Genomic DNA, 14,973 nt, shown 5'->3' with positions numbered 1-14,973 from the left:
AAGAAATTCAAGGATTTGGGTTGCAAAGGTTTCAAGCTTAAGGTCCTAAAGCTAGTCTTGATGATAAGACCCTATATGTGATTAAAGATTGTATTGAATGGCAGAATGAGGCACTTTTTTAGGGGGTAACTGAAATAAAAGAAATTCTAGATGGTCTCAAAATTGTGGATGAGATAATTTAAGGAGATCTAAAGTGGTTCAACAAGCATTGCACAAGTAAGGAAAATGACTCCATTGCCTAGCTAGAGGAAATAATAAATGAGGTTTAGAAGAAGTTTCAAGAAATTCAGGAGAAGAAAACGTCACCCAGACAAGATTTTTCAAATGTCACTCATACTGAGGCCATGTTGATAATAAACCAAAAGCATTTGGAAATGAATGAAGAGAAGGTAACCAAGATGAAGAGGGCAAAGGAAGTTTGGAAATAGAGGATTGCCTACATTGATTTTCCCCACTACTCGATTATTTTTGCATTCACCACTGCTTACAAGACATGGAAGGCTACAAGAATTGCAACTAGTGTGGACAGTTCTTCTTGAAATGGCATGTGACTATTGGATAGTTGCATCTTTTTTTTCTCCTATTTATTTCCTTTTATTCATTTCAATTAGCATAGTTGTTTTAACTAAAAAGACAATTTACTCTCGGTGGGGTAATTTTGGCTAGTTATCTAACCCTATGTCGTATAAATATGTAATAGCTAATATCTAATGGGGGTTCATCTCTGTGTAGACTAAGATAGAAATACTTTTCTTTTAAGGTTCTTCACTCTAGATTTTGAATACAATATTTCCTGAATTAGCAGCAAATTTAAATAAAATTCTATAGTTTTATGTGCGAAAGCTTTCTAAAGTAGATACTATTATCTGCTTTATGTTAACTTTCATTCTTGAGAATGTCTATTATATGTGAAAGTAGAGTTATATTTGTTGTCTATTCTAGAATTATTTTCTTTGAATATTTAAGGTGGTGGGAGGTGGAATTCATATTATTCCTCTATTTATCCTTTATTTTAACATTCAATCATGTGGATGATACTGATTGTTAAAATTAAGTGGTTTTTCAATATTCACATTTATCTTATATTCATGAAATGACTTAAGCTTTTCAATATTTTCAAAAAAATACTCATTGGGAAGATTTTCCCTCAATAGAGGACTTAATGATTATCTTTTCATAAAGGTTAGTTGCACCTTATATAACATAAAGAAAATTTCAAGCAGAGAGTTCGTTATCTGTAATTAGGAATTCAGCCTATTAGTTTACAAACATTTTCATATTCAAAAGTGTTAAAATCTTGGGAAAAAATCTTTACTAACATTTCCCAAATTGGATTTCCATGTAAAATCATTGTGTCAAATGTCTTATTGAATTTACTCTGTTTCATGCTTACATTTCTACAAAGTTGATTTGACAGTAACCTACAAAGTTTAAGTTATTGTATGATCTAATGGATGCATGCATGATGGATACATTTTATGGATATGGGTTCACTAAGTTGTAAAAGGTTTTATTTGTACATTTGGACCTTGGATAACTAATTCAACCCCCCTCTTAGTTATTCTATACAATTCCAAAAAAGAATACATGTATCTCTAGTGGAGCAACATTATAATGATGTTTGTTTCCTAGTACATGTCGACTATACTTATGTACAAACAATTATTCCAAGGGTGAGATGGCTGAGACATCTACCTTTTGAGGTGAATGTTGATGAAGCATCTATAGCCATCATTGCATTTCTAATAGAGGACATATATAAGAATGCTAAGAAATTTGGCAATTATGAAGAGGCAAAGGCAAGGATTACTATCAACTTGTAGATTGCCACAATTGATAGAAAGAAGAACAAACTAATGAAGAAATGTAAAGAGAAATTTGGTGAAGAAGAGAAAGAAGGCCAAGGACCTTTATAGTTGTCACAAGGATTAGATTAGGATCAAGGTTCTGATGATGAAGAGGCTGAGGAAGAGGTAAAGGAAATAAGAAAGAAAAGAAAGCAACAACAAAAATCTAAGAAGCCTAAGAAGACATCAAAGAAAAATTATTAGAAGACTGTTACACCTTTAACAAGGTCATGCACTAGAGAAGCTACTACACTAGCTAAGGAATCACAAGCTAAAGGCAAGAGGAAGAGTGATAATGTAGGGTCGAATGAGCCTGCAAAGAAACTAAGAAGGAAATACAAACCTTAAGATGAATCAGATGACATAAGTCAATTCAAAATGGTAAGTCACAATCCCTCATTTGATATAGATAATCTATGTGAGAATGTAAAGAACAATGCATTGTTGGAATTTACAAGTGTAAAGATTTACTTTTGAGAGGGGGGGTGAATTAGAAGTACCAATATTCTACCTCTAAAACCTTTAACTGAGATCAATCACATGCATCTAACATCTCTAATAAACATGAAAGTAAAGACATGCATGAAAAAGATAACACAAGACTTTGGTCACCCAAAAATTCTCCAAAATGAGAAGGTAAAACTAGGATGGGGATGACACCCACAACTTATCACTACAACAATATGTAATTGGTTAAGGTTACAAAGTTTGATCACCATCAATGGTCTGCCTTGTGAAAGGCTTGCCCTGTTAAAGGCTTTTCACCTTGTTAAAAGTGACCTATCTAAAGGATTTACAAACACTCACTTGGAATGTTACCCTATTAAAGGATGTACAACCCTATTAAGGATCTACAACATAGTTGTTAAGCCAACCTATCATCATAGGATTTTCATTCTTCTAATACAATGGTTAGAAAGTATAGTAGAATGTCTTCACTTGATAACTTACAATCTTCAATTGTTGATTCCAGATCCTTGTTTTGCTCAATCTAATCTAATCTTCTTGATCTGATATATCTCTGCTCACAATGCTGATACTCTATTCTGATCAACTTGATTCTGCAATGTTGCTCTTCCTCTAAGTCTTCTCACCCCTTTTAAAACTTTGCTAGCATTCTCTTATGCATTCCCACATGACCTCTTATTCTTCCACTCAACTTCTCAATTGTAAATTATAAGGTTTTGTCCTCCTTATAAAGGCTTCGATACTTAGGGTTAGGTATGAATCTACGATCAAGATTGATCCATCTTTTCCTACTCAAATCTTTCATTTTGCCTATTGGTTGCATGCTTTCTCCATTTTTTTGATTGGTTGCATGCTAATTACATAGGAAATGTAATAGATTTGATCTTATCTTTTAGATCCTTTGAGATTCATCTTGAGTCAGCTCAAAAATGGTTTACATCTGAGTTTGTGAAGCCACAAACTCATTGCGGATTCTGTGTTACTCGACACTTACTGATTGTTGATGCTCAACACATATAGGATTCTAACTTTCTCAACTCCTATAGTAACTCTGTCTCACTCAACACCCATACTTTACTTGAAACGTATATTGGCTTGGCATCTAATATCACTCGACATCAATTGTCACTTGGCACTTAAAACTTTCTCGGCACCTAAAGTTTACTCGAAACCTATTGAATTTTTGGCTCAGCACATACTATAGCTCGACATCTATATTATACTCAGCATCAACCTTAGAAATTTCTTAAGTGTGTTGACACTCAATCGTCAAAACCAATCTGAGACCAACAATCTCCCCATTTGACATGAGTGTCAAAAACACTTAACTAAGAATTATGAATCTGATCTTTATGAATATAGTATACATCTTGTTTTGCATATGTACAAAACTTCAAAAAAGTGTTCAAAATTTTGTAGAAGACTATATACCTCAAAAACTTGTAACTCCCCCTGAGCTGATGTGCCATTTCTATATGCAAAATTAATTAGGCTTAATTTGTCTCATGCTGATTATTCTGATACTCTTTATCTTTGCCGTGTTATTCCTTCCCTCATCTACTCTATTTTTACTCCCCCTTTCACACATCTTCCCTTGCATTTTTTGTGTCCTTTTGGCTTTATCTCCTTATTTTCTCCTTAAAACTCAAAATTTTATTAACTAACCCTTTTGGGTATCTCCCCCTTTGGATTTATTATCTCCTCCAATTATTAAATCTCCTTGGGTATCTCCCCCAATTATTAAATCTCCCCCTTTTTGACACTTATGTCAAAGGGTTCTATGAATGAATTGAATACTTAGCCAAAAAGGATTTATTTACCTCCATCATGATCTTTAGAGTAGCATCCCAAATTGTCTAATGCAATTTCTAGTGCTTTAAGTTGGATGGATGTCTCTGTTGCAAGGTGTACTAGGCCTTCCAATGTAGAAAGATTGGGATCTTTCTTCAAGACATTCTTTGTATAGGCCATTTCTTTATGCAAAACTTCCATGTGAGGGGTTATGGCAGACTGTATCTATATCAATTTGGCCTTGGTGTTAGCCTCATCTGCTGTGAGTATAGCTAAATCCTTTTGAGTGTGAAGCTTTGTGGGAAAATACTTCTCACTTTGAACTGGATCCTTTGGTAGCTATTTGCTAGATACTTTGAGGTTCCTCTCCAAGCTCAATATCCTATGGCTTGTTTCTTGTGTGAAGTATGAAGGATCATGCAATTTTGAGTACAGTGAGAATATATTCTCAAGTAGTGCTTTCACCTTCTCTACCTTCTTTGCCAATTCTACTTGTTACAGTGTTATTTCACTAGATATTTTCTCATTTACCTTCATCTGAAACTTCTTCTTAGACCATTCAAGCAATTTAGCATTAGTATCTAGGTCTTCATTTTTTACCTCATCCACTATGTTGGATAGTTGTTCCATGATGGGCTTTGTCTCATCAGGTACTTGTAAGCTGAAGGCATCAAGAAAGATGTCTTTGATTTCAATTAGTGTTTGCCTTTGCCTATACTCATTCTTGAGTATCTCTTGCTTCTTCTTCTTCTCCTATGCCTCTTACACTTCATTGATCTACTCTATGTTCATTTTTTTATAGTCATAGCTTGGTATGACCATTTCCTCATCAAGTGCAGGGTCTCCATAGTGAAGTACCCTTGCTACCTTGGTAGAACTCGAACCTGGTGTTGATATTTGTAATGGTACTACATCAGTACTTGTCTACTGTGTTTTTCCAATAGGATTTCCTGTAGTAGAAAAATTAACCAATTTTTGGATTGCCTCTTGTTCCTTCTCCTTAGGGCTCTCCTCCTTGTCTTCTTTAGTTCTGCCTTGATCAATTATTGTACTTAGAGGAGGTGCATCTTGACTTTGTGTTGTAGGAGCAAAGGTATCCTTTTGTCTTGTTTGCTCCTCAATAATTGAAGTTACTATAATAGTGGAATCAACCTTAACAAATACATCTTGTACTAGTTACTTTTGTGGTTGTCCACTTGTAGCTATTGGAGTTTGTGAAGGTGGTTCTTGTGGATTCACTTTCTCCTTAGTTATCTCAGCTACTACCTTTTGAAGTTCTTCTAAACTCACCAAAATTGGATTGGTACATAATTGTGCTTGTAAAGTAGTCTGGTGAAGGATCTTTATGAGATCCTCTATATTCAACGAGTTAATTTTCTGACCAAAGGTGTCAGGAACATCCTTCATAATAATTGTTTCTACAAATGTAGGTCTTGCATGTAGAGGACTAGGTGGTCGCAGTTGTGTGTCTTGCACACTATGTTCCTGTTGCTGCTCTTCAACTATTGCCATATCACCTTTTTGTGTTTCCTTCTCCACTATAACTTCTTCCTTTTCTTTCTCTTCTTCTTCCTCCTTTTCATTTTCCTCTTCTTCCTCGTCATTATTTCTTCCCTCAAAGGGATCTTCTTGTCCTTCTTTTATTGTAGTCATCCCATAAATCAATCTCCACATTTGTGTGGACTTCTTTACAACATCTTCAATTTTATTTTTTTAAATGCAAAAGGCTCTATATTTGGAAGCAAATTTTCTCCCATGTTTATTGCTTGCCTTACTTATTTTAACCTTAGTGAGATCAGGCATCACATAAGCCAATGTTGACTCTCTTATTTCCTTCTCCATATTTAGGCAATAAAGTCATTTATTTTCTACAGTGGAGTATAGCTCCTTAGGCATTTTATTATCTAATTCAAGTGGAGTATTCTTTGACTTGGCCATCATAGTGTAGACTAATTCTTCCACTATGTTTTGCTCCTCTCTACTTAACTTATTGAAATCAATAGTTTTCAATCCAGATAAGTTTGCATTATCCCTAATATTGTCACAAATATTTTCCAAATCTGATCTTGTGGTGTGACCACTCTAAATTGTTCATTATCATTAGACTCTATCCTCTCTTCATCTATTTTTGGAGGTACCACATATTTTCTCCTCTTTTTCTCTATTGGCCCTCCTTGCTATGTAGCTTTCTTCTTTTCCTGTTCCTCAGCTACCTTTGTTGCAGCCCTTGTATCTACCCTTGTGGTGGGTTTTACTAGACTTGGCTTGGTTGTTTTCTTCTTGAATTTAACCTATGTAGTAGGTTGCTTTTGTGCTTTCCTCTTTTTGGTCTATGCCTTAGGTGCTTCCTCTTCTTGCTCAGCACCTTCTTCTTCTTCAGCATCTTCACCCTTTCCTTGGGTTAGTGCTAATGGTCCTTATCCCTATTCCTCTTCATCTTCTTCTTCCTCTGCCTCTGTTGTGCCTTCTCCAAATTTTTCTTTGAGCTTCTTCACTAGTTTATCCTTTTTCTTAAGCGTAGAAGTAGTCTTTAGTTCCATATCCACTTTGGACTTGACAACATCATATGTACCAAAATGTGGAGCACTCTTATCTACCTCTTTTTCTAACAATGTTGTTATTGCTGCAAATGCCTCATCAATGTTTATTTCATAACCAATAGGTCTAAGCCATCTTACCCTTGGTATGGCTACTTGAATGTAAGTGTAGTCAATGTCAACAAGAAAACAACTATCATTTGTGTGCTTCTCCACAAGTGAGACTAGAATCCTCAGTCTCTACTTCATTGAATTCTTGAAATCTTCAAAATAACTAGTCATTAACGTCTCAAATTTTTCTCCCATTTGTTCAATATATTCATTCACCTAGGCTAGTATGGACTTGTTTGTCTTCCAGCTAACTTTTCCAAAAGATGGGAATTCATTCTATACATAGAAAAATATACATATCAAAATTGCACCAAATTTACATTGGGCTCCCTTTGTTCTTCTTATAGCTCCCAAATTTTCATTGATTTCCTACAGTTGCAATTCAACTAGATAATAGGTATTAATCCTTTTTAACAAGTTTGTAGCCAACATCTACTACAATGCATGGTACACTGATGAGTGTGCTAGATTGGTAAAATTTGTGAGATATGACTCTCATAGAAAAATCAACAAGAGGATCCTTAATAGTATCTATGGTCATGCCTCTCTTGTTCCATTTGGCTCCTGTATTCTTTTCAATAGCTTCCTTAGAGTCACTCCTTAGGGTCTTAGGTTGATCTAGGGTTGGATACCCTATTACCTTGTGAACAATCCTTTTTGATATTTTGACTAGGCCACTACCATCATGTATCCTACTCAACACAATTCTAATCCATTCAGTCTTAAAGATAGTAGGGAATTCTAGGGCACAGGTTAAGCACTTCCTCTCAACAATTTGGAATTCTTCTTTTAAGACTCCATTTTCACACAATCTATCATATGCTTCCCCAATCTCCATATCTCCTATAGCACCTATCTTGCAGCTATAGCATCTCCTAACATCTTGCACCATTACTACCTTAGGAGGAATTATGAATAGGGCTCTGGCTGGGTAGTTCTTATAGGAAACTTCAGGGATAGCTTGAAAATCAAGTTGCTTAACTTCATTTGACACTAATTGAACTTCAAATGGCTCTTTCTCATGAGAATTCCTAGAACTGGAGGCCATTTCAATTAACTAGGGTTTAAACACGAAGAAAATTTGAAATTGCATAGCTTGGCATAGGTATAAATACCTTGAAATCAATGAAGTTGTGCTGAATCTTTGTTGAAATATACTCAAATGCTTTTTACACTGCTTGGAAATCATTCTACACTCTTCTTGTCTTTGCTCATTTGTTTGCAATGGTGAAAAATATTTCAAAATGTGATCATATACCCTTATTTCATAGCATTTAATGCTTAGTGCATTTAGAGTTGTCCACTCAGCTCCATTTAGAGTTGTACAATTCTACTTTACTTGGATTCCATTGTCTTTCCACCACTCAACATATACTAGTGTTTCCCTTACTCAACTTCAACTAGAATTTCCCTTCACTCGACATCCACTACCAACTCGATTGCAACTAGCCACTCAGCTTCTACTAATTTTTCCAAACAACTTGCCATGTACTAGACTTTACTCGACATCTGAAGGTAACTTGGCAACACTTGAAATTTTAACTTTGGATCTCTATTCATGTTGATCTTCTCCTTTTTAGTACTTACTTGTCTAGGAACTGATGTATAATAAAACTTTGTATATCAGTTCTACATACCTTCTTTTTCTTAGTTGGATGAAGTGTGACCACTTGACCTGTTAGGTGAAGTGATCCCTCCATTGGATGTGTTGTCTCCATCTTTCTTCTTCCATATTTTATTCATCTCTCCTTTGATGCGTTCAACATCTACCTTCTCTTTTCCTTTGTTGAACTCTGAGTTGGGTGCCTTTGACCTTGTTGGGCAATTTTTGCTGATGTGTCCAGTCTTAAAACAACTAAAGCATGTATTTTGGCTCAACCATCTACCGTAGTTTCCACTGAAATGTGTTCTTATGCAATTTTCAGGGATGTTTCCATATTCTTGACAATAGTGACAGCTATGCCTGGTGTTGTAATCCCAATTGTAGTGATATCCATGATTGTTTTCCCTCGCTAGTTGATTAGGTGTCCACATAGGCTTTGATCTGCTCTCAAAAGCCTTGTGTCCATACTTCTTGCAATTGTCGTAGTGACCTCCAAATCTTGGTGTTCTAAACTATTCTAGTCTTGCAGTTATGTGCTTGATGTCCTTGCTTGTTGCACTTGTGATAGTAACCCATGTTCTTAGGTTTGTCATGCTAATGGGTGTTCTTGATCCTACACACATTAGAGGTATTTCCTTTTTTACCACAAAAATGACAAGTAGGTTTAGTGTTCTTACCTTTGTCACTTCTTTCTTCTACACTCTTGGATGACTCTCCTTTTTTAGTGCTAGTGTATCCTGGTCCTGAAGTATCATTGCTAGCTCTTGGTAATTTTAGTAGCTATTCAAAGTACTTGATGGTTTCATTGGGTTTTTTGAAGCTCTTTGCAATCTCCTTCTCTCTTTTTAGGTCACTTTGCAGTTTTTCATTTGCATCTTCAATGTGGAGATTTCAATGTCCTTGACATTTAGTTCATGATGTGCATTCATCATCTGGCTTAGTGTGTCTAGCTACATGTTGGAAATTCTTGCAAGATCAATTGACTTTTCCTTCAATCTATTGGCAAGGTTTCTTTTGTCTTCTTCTATCCTAGCCTTATCTTCAATGGCTCTTTTATTTCATTCAGTCACTTCAAAAAGCATCATGGCTTGTGATTCTTGTTCAAGTTTGAGAGTTATGATCTCTTCTACTTGGGCTCTATTCTTCTCCATCAATTTTTCTATTGCTGCATCAAACTCTTTGGAATCTCCATTTGTAAACACCTTTGAGGTTTCAATCTCCTTGTACTATGTATGATTCTCAGCTATGGCAATATCTCTTCTTCTCTTTAAGGATTTCTTCAATTCTTCTCTGGCTTTTTCCAAAGAATGTAGAATGAGGTGTATCTCAATCTCTTGGTTCTCTATGATCTTCCCAAGTTTTTAGACTTCCATTTCAGATCTTTTTCTCCAAGTTGTAAGGATTCTCCTTGTGAGAACTTGGCTCTGATACCAATTGTTAGAATTTACAAGTGGAAAGATTTACTTCTAAGAGGGGGTGAATCAAAAGTACCAATATTCTACCTCTAAAAATTTTAACTGAGATCAATCACATGCATCTAGCATCTCTAATAAACATGGAGGTAAAGACATGCATGAAAAAAATAACACAAGATTTTGGTCACCCAAAAACCCTCCAAAATGAGAAGGTAAAACCGAGGTGGGGATGTCACCCACAACTTATCACTGTAGCAATATGTAACTAGTTAAGGTTACAAAGTTTGACCACCATCAATGGTCTACCTTGTAAAAGGCCTACCCTATTAAAGGCTTTTCACCCTATTAAAAGTGACTTGTCTAAAGGATTTACAAAGACTTACTTGGAATGTTAACCTGTTAAAGGATTTACAACCCTGCTAAAGATCTACAATATAGTTGTTAGCCAACCTATCATCATAGGACTTTCATTCTTCTAATACAATGGTTAGAAAGTATAGCAGAATGTCTTGACTTCATAACTTACAATCTTCAATTGCTGATTCTAGATCCTTGTTCTGCTCAATCTGATTTGATCCTTCCTTATCTGATATATCTCTACTCATAGTGCTGATACTCTATTCTGATCAACTTGATTCTGCAATGCTGCTCTTCCTCTAAGTCTTCTCACCCCTTTTAAAACTTTGCTAGCATTCCCTTATGCATTCCCACATGACCTCTTATTCTTCCACTCAACTTTTTAACTGTAAATTATGGGGTTTTATCCTCCTTATAAAGGCTTCGAGACTTAGGGTTAGGTATGAATCTATGATCGAGATTCATCCATCTTTTCTCACTCAAATCTTTCACTTATCCTATTGGTTGCATGCTTTCTCAATTTTTCTAATTGGTTGCATGTTGATTACATAGGAAACGTAATAGATTTTATCTTATCTTTGAGATCCTTCGAGATTCATCTTGAGTCAGCTCAAAAATGGGTTACATCTGAGTTTGTGAAGGCACAAACTCATATGTTGATTCTATGTTACTCGGCACTTATTGATTGATGATGCTTGCCACATATAGGATTCTAACTTGTTTGGCTCCTATAGTAACTCTATCTTGCTCAGCACCTATACTTTACTCGGCACATATACTGGCTTGGCATCTATTATCACTCAACATCAATCGTCACTCAGCACTTGAAACTTGCTCAGCACCTAAAGTTTACTCGGCACCTTTTGAATTTCTCACTTGACACATACTATAGCTTGACATCTATATTATTCTCAGCATCAACCTTAGAAATTTATTAAGTGTGTTGACACTTAATTGTCAAAACCAATCTAACACCAACATGCATATCTATCAAGATTTCCACATATTGATTTTGATAAGTTAGATAAAGGAGACAAAAATAATATTGAAGAGGCTATATATGATATGATGGCTACTTTCAAGAATACTCCATTAGAAATTTCTAATTAAATACCTAAAAACTTATATGAGAGAGTAGAGCAAAAATGGAAATTTAGTATGATAATTGAAAGATAGATAAGAGAGGCTACTTTAGCTCAAGTTATGCCTTCTCTAGATAAGCAGATGATTACAAAAGCTCTAGAGAAGTATAAAGGGATATTTACTCCAAAATACAAGGATTTTCACATCTTCAAGAATCAAGTTCAAGAGATGGTAACCCAAATGACATTACTTTGGAAATCAATATATGGGTTGACCACAAAAGTTGTGGAAAAGAAGGAAGAAACAACAGAGGATGACACATAAAAGGACACAGATGTTCATATGTCAAACACCAGTCCTCCATAGGGAGAGAAAGAGTTTCAATGGGACTTTATAACCATTAAGGACATCACTAACAATATGACACAGAAGGTTAATCCACTCAGTAATGATGACATTAAGAAAGTACAAGAAGAATCCAATGATGCAACTATTCCATGTACAAATCCTATATTCGTAAGGGTTGATGAATCTACTAAGGTTGAGATTATATCCATTGAAAAACAAGAACAAGAAACATCTACTGTGCTACCAAGTGTTACAAAAGTAAAGGACAAAGAATCGTAAGTGCAAACAATATGTCAGGACAAGATTTTGGAGATGACACATGAGCTTAACAAGGAACCATCTGCAATGCCTACATTTGTCATTAAGATGAAAGAGAAATAGGAAGATACACTAACCAAATCACTTCCTAGTCTACAAAGCTCAGGTATACCAACAATAGTGATAATTGTTAAAGAGGGAAGTGCAGAGAATAAGGATAAGGAAGATAGTCCTACACCCACCTCACCAAAATCTATTGAAGATCAAAAGAAGGATGAACAAGGAGAAGAGGATAAGAAGACTACTAAGATATGAGAGCAAGTAGCAATATGGACATTGGTTACCATGCCATTTTCTACATCACTTTCCAATAGCAAGACTCTTTAGAGACTGAGTACTCAAGCAACTCCATTGCAAATAGCAAGACCGAGTACCACCACACCCACGAGTGTTGATACTACATCATTGGAGGATGTTGGTTTGGATTAAGTGATTGTGTTACCATAGTTCAATCCTAAACAATCACACTTGAAGAGATGGAAGTACTCTAGGAGGCTCTACAACAAAAATCAATGCAAGAAAGGCTCAGGAAAGAGCATAAACAAAAACAGGTTTTGCATGAGATTAAAGTTTTTTTTAGATGCTTTTGATATTTTAGATTCATTGTCCAATAATCCTATCATTGAACAACTTGTACATATAGTTGATAGGATGAAAGATGAGGACATAGAGACAAATGTTAAGTTATTGGAGTGTTCTAAAAAGAAGTTCCACACTAAGGTCATGGATAAAATATCCAGTACCATTGAACTCAAATAGGTTGATTTATTAACAAAGATGGATAGTGTGAAGAAATTTTTGAAAAATATATATTATTTGTGTACTAAACTATGTAATGTCGATTTCTTTACTCAACAAACTTAACAAACTATTGATAGGTTGCAAGGAGATCTAAAGTCTACTAGAAATACAATGAAGACATTTCCTGGCACTACTCAACTGTATTTCCATAGATTACTTCTAACACAAGGAAGACTTGTCGAGTTGCAAGCCAAAGATGCAAACATAAGATCAACATTGATTAGTATTCAGTCCATGTTGACCCCTCATGTGGAAGTTTTGCAAAGAGAACTAGCATTTACAAAGACATCGTTGAAGAAAGATTCACATCTTTCAACTCAAGAAGGATTAGTTGATATGGCAGAAAATTTAGAAATTCAAATCCAATCCTTGGATGTAGCTAGAGATAATTAGGTTTCCACATTAGGAATCATTATGCAAGTACGCAAAACATTTTTGGATAAATACACTTAAAGTGTACCACCCTCATAGACATAAGTGTCAAAAAAGGGGGGATTTTCTAAGAAAGGGGGATTTTGTGAATTTTGTGGATTTTGTATCAAGGTAGACAGTAGGGGCAATATATTTTTGAAGAAGAATGATTTCTAATAATATCTACTCAATGGAAGTTACAGAACCAAAATGTTGAATTTACTCAAGGGGAGTAACAAGGTAATGAGACAACATTTTTGCAAATTTTGAAGATTTTGAAATTTTGTATAGAGACTAAGAAAAAATTATAGATTCTTTGACTTATGCATGCTACAAGATAATATATGCCATGACAAAGTGTTTTTGCCACTCATGTCAAAGGGGGGGATCTTTAATCGCATTGTGGTTTTGACAAAGTAGTGACCTAACACTTAGTCATTATTTACAGAGTTAGTCGATCATCATTATGACCAAGCTACTACTTAGGCTGAGTGAATAGTGAAAGTTGAGTGAATAACGCAAGCTAACTGAATAGAGAAAACAGAGTGAAAAAAGCAAACTGAGTGAATAGAGCAAGCTGAGTGAACTACTAAAGTCAAGTGAACAGAGCATGTTGAGCATAAGCGTTTAGACAATACATGCTAGGTGATATGACAAGTAGCATGTTTTGATCAATAGTATGTGTTTAGAACACAATTGCAGAGAAAATAGTATGTGTCAAGTAATTCAAGTGTCAAGAAAATAGTATGTGCCAAGTTATTTAGATGCCTAGTGACAGTATAAAGCATAGTTAAGATCGAGCATCAGAAGCCTATTGATGTCAAGTAACCAGTCATTGACATAGAAGTTTGTAATGGAAAAAACTCCTATATAAACCATTTTTGGCTGACATGATCATTAATTTTTTTTATTAAGAGATAAGGACAAAGTCATATCATACATCCCAAGGTAACCCATTTAGCCAATGAGAAAAAGAGCAGCATTAAGTGACAATAAGAATCAAATAGAGTTGTTGATTATGACCTAAGATCATCTCCAAATGCCTATTTAAAGAGGTAAAACCTAAGGGAGAGTAAGAGTGATGAAGAGATATACAAAGACGAGTACCATGTGTGAAAGGAGGCATGGAGAAGATGCTTAATTAAAGGATCGGCATTATAGAACCAGTTGAGAAGGAAAATAGTGAAAGGTCAGAGAAGAGAAATCAGATCAAGAGGATCAAGATATAAATAGTTAAGAGGAGATCTGATATCTAGAAGAGGGGTGCTAACTAAAGGATCGGGTTCTAAATAATTTTGACAGGTGATACAGGGTAAATCTCATAATAGAGTAGTCCTAATAAAGTTTTTTAAATCTCCTAACAAAGTGCTTCCTTAATTATGATTTTAAATTCTTTAATCAAGGTGAGACCTAATAGTCTTGTAAGCCTTTAATAGGGAAAACCCTTAACAGGGTAGATCATAAATTATGATCAAAACTTTGTAGCCATAATTGGCCACACTTTATTTTTGTAGTAGTGAAGATTTGTGGGTGTCATTTCCACCCTAGTTTTACCTTCTCCTTAGAGGGTTTCTGGGTAACCAAAATATTTTGTGTTATGTGCTCATTTACATTATGCTATGGATGCGATACATAGATACTTATTTCAATTTATTTGATAACTTATGAGATGGATGAATGGTAAAATGTATTATGGTTAAAATTTTTCCTCTCTTAGAACTTACTTTCCCATTTATATTTCCAACACAAAAAATATGAATATTCACCCATATTCAATATTGTAGATATCTTTGAGTATTTTGAATCAGATGATGAATTAAAAGGTAACCTAGATTATTCTAAGAAGAAGATAGATGGTATGAAGAGGATCTTGAATAGAAAAT

Source organism: Cupressus sempervirens, chromosome 7 (assembly GCF_028749045.1).
Source record: "Cupressus sempervirens isolate cs-2001-9-10 chromosome 7, ASM2874904v1, whole genome shotgun sequence".
Classification (NCBI taxonomy): Eukaryota; Viridiplantae; Streptophyta; class Pinopsida; order Cupressales; family Cupressaceae; genus Cupressus; species Cupressus sempervirens.
Note: the sequence above shows the minus strand (reverse complement) of the source record.